The following is a 7,977-nucleotide window of genomic DNA, read 5'->3' as shown; positions in this document are numbered from 1 at the left end:
CAAAAATAGTTGGAGTGTCCATAAAGACTGTTTATAATGGAAAGAAGAGAATGACTATGAGCAAAACTATTACCAGAAAGTCTGGAAGATACTATTAAAGAAGAATGGGAGAAGTTGTCACCCCAATATTTGAGGAACACTTGCGCAAGTTTCAGGAAGCGTGTGAAGGCAGTTGTTGAGAAAGAAGGAGGACACATAGAATAAAAACATTTTCTATTATGGACATTTTCTTGTGGCAAATAAATTCTCATGACTTTCAATAAACTAATTGGTCATACACTGTCTTTCAATCCCTGCCTCAAAATATTGTACATTTTGCTTCCCCACCCTGTACAGTAGCTCCTTGTTTTGGATAATCCCTTATGGTCCAACTAAAGCAAAAATGAATTTAAAAGTAAAAATGTGGGTCATTTATCAACACTAATCTGTCAAACTGTCTCTAAAATGTCCTGTCAGAGAGATTTCGAATACAGTGTTTTAACCCTTATACACATACACTTACACATATATATATAGACAAAGTAGTGCAGAGTTGTCGGCGTCTCATTACTCTGTTTCTTCTTGGTCACTTTCCTCCACTGTCTGACTCTCCGTCTTTCTTTCTGTCTCATTCCTCTCATTTCCAATGTGCCCTTTGCAATTAAACCCAGGGGTTCGTCACTTAAAGCCCGACAGGCCGGGGGAGGCGGGTGTCAGCCGAGACCATCAGTCATGCATGGACGCCGCTGTGTGGGTCTGTGATAAAAAACCAAAGCACGGCAATGCAAACAACTACCGACACACACACACACACACACACACACACACACACACACACACACACACAGTCAATTATCAATGGGATGGCCCAGTGTCCATGCGTGGAGAACGGCGCTTCCCTTCCTTCTCGTTCAGGGGGTTTTTCTGTTTCTCTACCTCCGTCTTTTCCAGTCCCCCCCCCTCCCTCTGTCTCTCAGTATCTCTCAGTGGCGTTTTAGCACATTAATTGACTCATTATTCCGATTCGTAGACTGGGAGGGGGAGGGGCCGTTGATTAACGAAGGCAGCTCCTGGTCTCTGTAGAGGAGCCCTGCATCGCTGTTGTTTGTCCCATACGTTTCCACCACTTATTAGTATTAGTGAGAGGCAGCGCAGTGGAAGGTCACCAATTAGACAATTCTACTCAGATTAAAGCTATTTTATAAACCTGATGAAATTTAAAAGAAAAAAGGATAAATATAAATGTTAATTATCACTTATTAAGCTTTGCATTGCCAATAGATATACTTTACTAATGTGTCTTTGGGTTTTTTAAATGCATTTACACATACAACATAATGGATTTTATTATTATGAAAACAAGACTAACTGAGTTGAATTTGAATTGAAATGGATTTAATTTCTTTTTTTTTTTTTTTTTTTTACTTTATTTAATAGGGACTATATACAATTTTTGATTGATGTATTTATTTGAAGATGAATGTCAAACAGAAGAAAATAAATAAACAAAACACTTAAACATAAGACATATAATACATATTCGAAAAGGAGTGAGAAGAAGTACAACTTATAAACTCCCACCCCTTCTCCTTATATAATTAATAACAATAATAACCTTCCTCGTCTAATCATATCTATACACTATGCCATAATATGACTGATACTTACTAGTAAATAATTAGGTTTCTGGCTTTATATTTATAATTTTAAACATAAATGTTGCCAATTGAAGCATCATACCAGAGTTAGCCTTTTGCTAATTTACATCTGCAATCCACATTTGAATTGAATTGAATTGAATTGAATTATGGCTCAAAATGTGATTATATGAGGTCAGATCAACCTTGACCTTTGACCTTTGGCCACTACATTCTAATTTTTCATCCTTAAATCCAAGTGAACAATTATACCAAAGGTGAAAAACATCCCTCAAACCCTGAGACACTGTCCTCCCAAGAGTGAACTTGACCTTTGACCTTTTGTCTGTACAACATCAATGCTTGAAAACATCAGCAGTGTATTAATATTTACCTTCATAAGAATGGACTGGTGTGAGGTCACAGCGCTCTTGAACTGTGAACGTTGACCTTTGACCACCAAATTCTCTTCAGTTCATTGTAGAATCCATGTGAGGGTTTGGACCAAAATATTAAGACATTCTGTGAGGAAATAATTGATCTGTGATGTGATAAAAAGCTGAATTATCTTTGACAGGGATTCCTTCAGTTTATATAAGTGACTTTAAATGAAAACTTGGTTGAGTTCTGTTCAATGTGATGCACTTGTGGCATTTGTTTTGTTTTTCCTACTATTCGTGCTGAATATTTGGGATGCTACATTGGGTGTAAAAACGGAAGAAACTACCATGATAATAATAATAATAATAATAATAATAATAATAATAATAATAATAATGATGATCATGATGATGATGATGATGATGATAATAATAATAATAATAATAATAATAATAATAATAATAATAATAATAATAATACCTCTGTCCATTTCTCAGCAGCATTTCACACTAAACTAAATTCTGTCCTTTTCGTAGCAGTAATAATACACATGTCAAAAACAAAAGTACACCAACCATTTCATAATAATAATGCACAAACATAAACTGTAATTTCTTAGCAGTAACATGCTTATCAAAAATAAACTATGTCCGATTCATAACCAAACCCATATTAAAAAAAAAAAACTCTATCCATTTCATGACAATAATACCCATATAAGAAAACACAAATAATAATAATAATGATAATAATAATAATAATAATAATAATAATAATAATAATAATAATAATAATAATAATAATGACAATAATTATCCCAAAGTATAATTTTAAACACCACCCAATCAGCCAAACAGTAATGATAAACGCTGCAAGAACTTAAAGGTTAAAGTTTAACTTGCTGTCTCTGCATTTTACCCACAACACACACAGTATAGGTACTAGCATTAGCATTAGCACACATTAGGAGCTTCATCAGCACTGTGGTGAAGGACACTGACTGGACAATTAACCTATATGTACCTGTTTTTAATTGAACTTAATCTGTCTGTATCTATATCAAACATGGTTTCTAATTTTTTTTTGCTTTTTCCTGTAAATTTGTGAGTTTTGTCCTGCAAAATTTCTCCAATACTTAGATTTTTTTTTTTTTACATTAAATATCACCCACTAGTGAGATCATAATGAAATCATTAGACAGTAACACCAACCAGCCCATGTTATAATAATAATAATAATAATAATAATAATAATAATAATAATAATAATAATAATAATAATAATAATCCCAAATTATCATTTTATACAGCACCCAATCAGCCAAACTGTACACACATACACACAGTACCTGGCATTAGCACTAGCATGTACCTTTTCTTTCTGTATTTATACTAAACATGGTTTCCACATTTTTTTTAGCTTTTTCCTATAAATTTGTGAGTTTTGTCTCATAAAATTTCTCCAATACTTGTTTTTTTTTTTTAAACATTAAATATTACCCGCTAGTGAGATCATTATAAAATCATCAGACAGTAACACTAACCAGCCCATGTAACAACAACAACAACAACAACAACAACAATAATAATAATAGTCCCAAATTATCATTTTATACAGCACTCAATCAGCCAAACTGTACACACATACACACAGTACCTGGCATTAGCATTAGCTCTAGCACATATTAGGAGCTTCATCAGCACTGTGGTTAAAGACACTGACGGGACAATTCACCTATATATACCTGTTTTTAATTGAACTTAATCTATTTCAATTTTTTTTTTTTTTTTGCTTTTTTCCTGTAAATATGTGAGTTTTGTCTTGTAAAATTTCTCCAAAACTTAGCTGTTGTTTTTTTTACATTAAATGTTACCCACTAGTGAGATCATAATGAAATCATTAGACAGTAACACTAACTAGCCCATGTAATAATAATAATAATAATAATAATAATCCCAAATTATCATTTTATACATCACCCAATCAGCCAAACTGTACACACATACACACAGTACCTAGCATTAGCATTAGCACACATGTGGAGCTTTAATATATTACCTAATAATAATAATCATCATCATCATCATCATTATCGCAAATTATCACCTTATACACCACCATCAGCCAAACACTAATGATAAACTCTGCAAGAATTTAAAGGTTAACTTATTTTCTCTGCATTTTACCCATAATACACACCGTATTTGGCATTAGCATTAGCACTGGCTCACATTAGGAGCTTCATCAGCACTGTGGTCAAAGACACTGACGGGACAATGAACCTATATGTACCTGTTTTTCATTTAACTTAATCTATTTCTAATTATTTTTGCTTTTTTCTTGTAAATACGTGAGCCTTGTCATGTAAAATTTCTCCAATACTTAGTTGTTGTTGGGTTTTTTTTTTTTTTTTTTTTTACATTAAATATTACTCACCAGTGAGGTCATTATAAAATCATTAGACCTTAACACTAACCAGCCCATGTTATAATAATGATAATAATAATAATAATAATAATAATAATAATAATAATAATAATAATAATAATAATAATCCCAAATTATCATTTTATACACCACCCAATCAGTCAAACACTAATGATAAACTCCGCAAGAACTTCAGGATTAAAGGTTAACTTGTTCTCTTTGAATTTTACCCATAACACAATACCTAGCATTAGCATTAGCACACATTAGGAGCTTCATCCACCAGCTCATGTTTTAATAATAATAATAATAATAATAATAATAATAATAATAATAATAAAGTGAGTAATCTAAAAATCCCAAACAGGGTTGCTCCACATGACTCCACCCCCTCCTCTTATGGTCCCGCCCCCCCTCGTCTCCCCCCTCTATGTGACGCTAGCCTCAGATTTCCAGGCCGTATCTTTAACCCCATTGTTGTGCGCTGACAGCTCAACATTTAGCCTTCCTGACACATCCAGTTAGATACAAGCCCAAAGTTTACCTGACACAGGGTGGCCTACTTATCGCATCCCGCCCCTTCGTCTTCATCTTCCTCATCCTCCACACCCCCATCACCACCCCTCACTACCTCACCTCCTCATCCTCATCCACCCTATTTGAGAGAATTAGGAGGGAATCAATCATGTCGGGGCCTACATGTTGGTGCATCGGCCCAGACCAGGCGTCCATCTTCTATCTCCAGGCGAGCGGGACTGGGTGGAGGCTGGGGTGGGGGGGGTGATATCATTTGGCGAGACCAGGAATTCAAAGTGACGCAGGTTGGAGCTCTGGTGGCTGTTGAGTTTCTCTGACAAACTGACTGCGACCCCCCCAGGGCTCTTTTCCCTCTCGATCTGTCTGTCTCTGATGTCCCCCTCCCACCCACCCTACCCCCCCCCCCCCCCACCGCCGACAAACTGTCCTGTCATTCACTGACACCGACGCCATCGCCGTTACAGCCAATGGGGGCAGTTTCCTCGATCTGTTCTTCAACTGTCGGAGGTCGGACTGGACTCTGACCACGACTGCATCAGTTTACATCAGGGTTCTCAAACTCATGTTCTTCCAGGTTCTACATTCAGCCTGATTTGATCTGCAGTGGGCCGGACCAGTCAAATAATAACAGAATAACCTATAAAGAATGACAACTCCAAATTTTTGTCTTTGTTTTAGTGCAAAAAAACCCCCAATTAAATTATGAAAATACTTACTTTTATAAAGTATCAAAAAAAAAAAAGAAAAAACTGAAATTTAAATGTAAAAAAAAACTTAAATTTAGTGCAATTTTAACAATATTATACATCAACTTATCGTTTCTACATGTGCATTATGGATCGGATCTACAAAGACACTAAACACTTAATAACAGGCAGAAAATTGTTAAAATTGTGCTGAATTTTCTTTAGACATTTCAGGTTGTTCATATTTGTTCAGGTTATTCACATTTTATTGTTTCAGGATAGTTTGTAAATGTAAATATTTTCATAATTTAATGTTATTTTTTGCACTAAAACAAAGAAAAAAATGTGAAGTTGTCATTATTTATAGACATAATGTAATATATTATTTTTCTCACATCAAAGCAAGAAGAAAATCTGGAGTCATTATTTTTTGGAGGTTCTTCTGCTGTTATTATTTGACTGTAGATCATATTGGTCCGTATGTGGAACCTGAACTAAAATGAGTTCCACAGCCTTGACTGTGGAATTTTTGCACTTTAAAAATTCATCCCACGGGCCAAACTGGAACCTCTGGTGGGCCGCATTTGGGCCCCGGGCCGCATGTTTGAGACCCCTGGTTTACATCCTGGTTCAAGTTTAACCCATAAAGACCCACAACTACGACTGTGGCAGCTCCCAAATCCAGTCCAATCCAATCCAACTTTATTTGTAAATCACTTTGAAACAACCACAGTGGACCAAAGTGCTGTACAGAAAAATAAATAAAAACCAAAATAACAGAGTGAAATACAAGAATAGATTATAAATAAATAAATAAATAAATACAGAATAATAGATAAAACCTGAATAAAAGAATAAAATACAAGAATAGATTAAAAACATAAAAAGCTGTTTAAAAACAATTTAAAAATGACAACAAATAAGAACAATAAACCAATACCAAATAAAACAACTGAATAAAAATAATACAATCAAACATCTCTCGTGGTTTCGAAGGCCAAGGAGAAAAGATGGGTTTTAAGAAGGGATTTAAAATAAAAAAAAAAGAGGCAGATTGTTCCAAAGTTTAGGATGAAGGTTTGAAGGTTTCATATTTATCTAAACCCACTTTTATTCGTCTTTAGTTCATTTACTTGTGTATTTGGAGTCAGTGTATATTTTATCTTGTAGTGTAGTGCAGTTTATATATATTTTAAGTTGTTTTATTTATCTATTTTTAATTGATTTTTAATGCTTTTTAACACTTTTATTAATTTTTATTGTTATTTTAGTCTTTTGTATGGCACTTTGGTCCACCGTGGTTGTTTTAAAGTGCTTTAGCAAAGGAGGTAAAAAAAAACAAACAAACATTGATTTTCATTCTCTCTTTCTAATAAAAAGAAAGTTACTACCTGACAGAAATGGAAAAACAGACCAAAAATGTCTGTTTTTTTTTTTTCATTTTCTGAGACCAGATGTTGTCATTTTCAAGGACACAGTGCTAATGCCTCGATCACAAAGATTCTTACGAACGATGAGTTTGTACGAATCTTCCAGTTTGTACAAAATCTGGACATTGTAGATTTTTTTTTTGGTCCATTTTTTTCCATTTCTATCGGGTAGTAACTTTCTTTTTTGTTAGGAAGACCAAACAAAAATCTTTTTTTTTTTTTTTTTTAATTTGGTTTATCTGTTTTGACACAGAAAAAAACCACCTTGAAATTCAGTTTTAATTCTTCTATTTTAAAACGAAAATCAATTAACCACTAGTTTTTCTTTTGTTTTCATAAAGAAAATCAAATTACCAAAAGATACACTGACCATTTGGACCCTAATAGTTCATACAGTTTGAAGCTGAAAACCATCTTTATATTCATTTGAGCAAAAATCCAGTGGATTTCTACAGCCTGTTTTAATTCCTGCTTAACTTGTTACGTCTATAACTAGTTCTGTCACGACATTTGCACATATAAGGTCCAGACTTCCAAGGTTATTATCATTAATGAAAACTAACGAAATGACGAAAACTAGAATTGAAAAAACATTTTCGTTAACTGAAATAAATAAAAACTATAATTAAAAGAAAAAATTATAACTGAAACTGTTTTGTGTGTTCACAAAACTAAAACGTATAAAAATTATGGACAAAATTTCTTTTTTTTTTTCTTTTTTCCAAATTGATATGAAATTGATTTATTTGGCTTGAGCAATTTTAGCTGGCGGCACCGCACTGCACTTCATGGTCTGTAATTTCTCGCCACTTGTCGTTTAGAGTCGGCTCCTCATTCCCACTCTACCTGGAAACATGGAGACTAAAGTTGGGAGAAAGACGTAGAGTCCTGTCTGGGATT

This window comes from Sphaeramia orbicularis, chromosome 9 (assembly GCF_902148855.1).
Source record: "Sphaeramia orbicularis chromosome 9, fSphaOr1.1, whole genome shotgun sequence".
NCBI lineage: Eukaryota > Metazoa > Chordata > Actinopteri > Kurtiformes > Apogonidae > Sphaeramia > Sphaeramia orbicularis.
The sequence above is the reverse complement of the archived record's forward strand: the minus strand, read 5'-3'. Positions refer to the sequence as shown.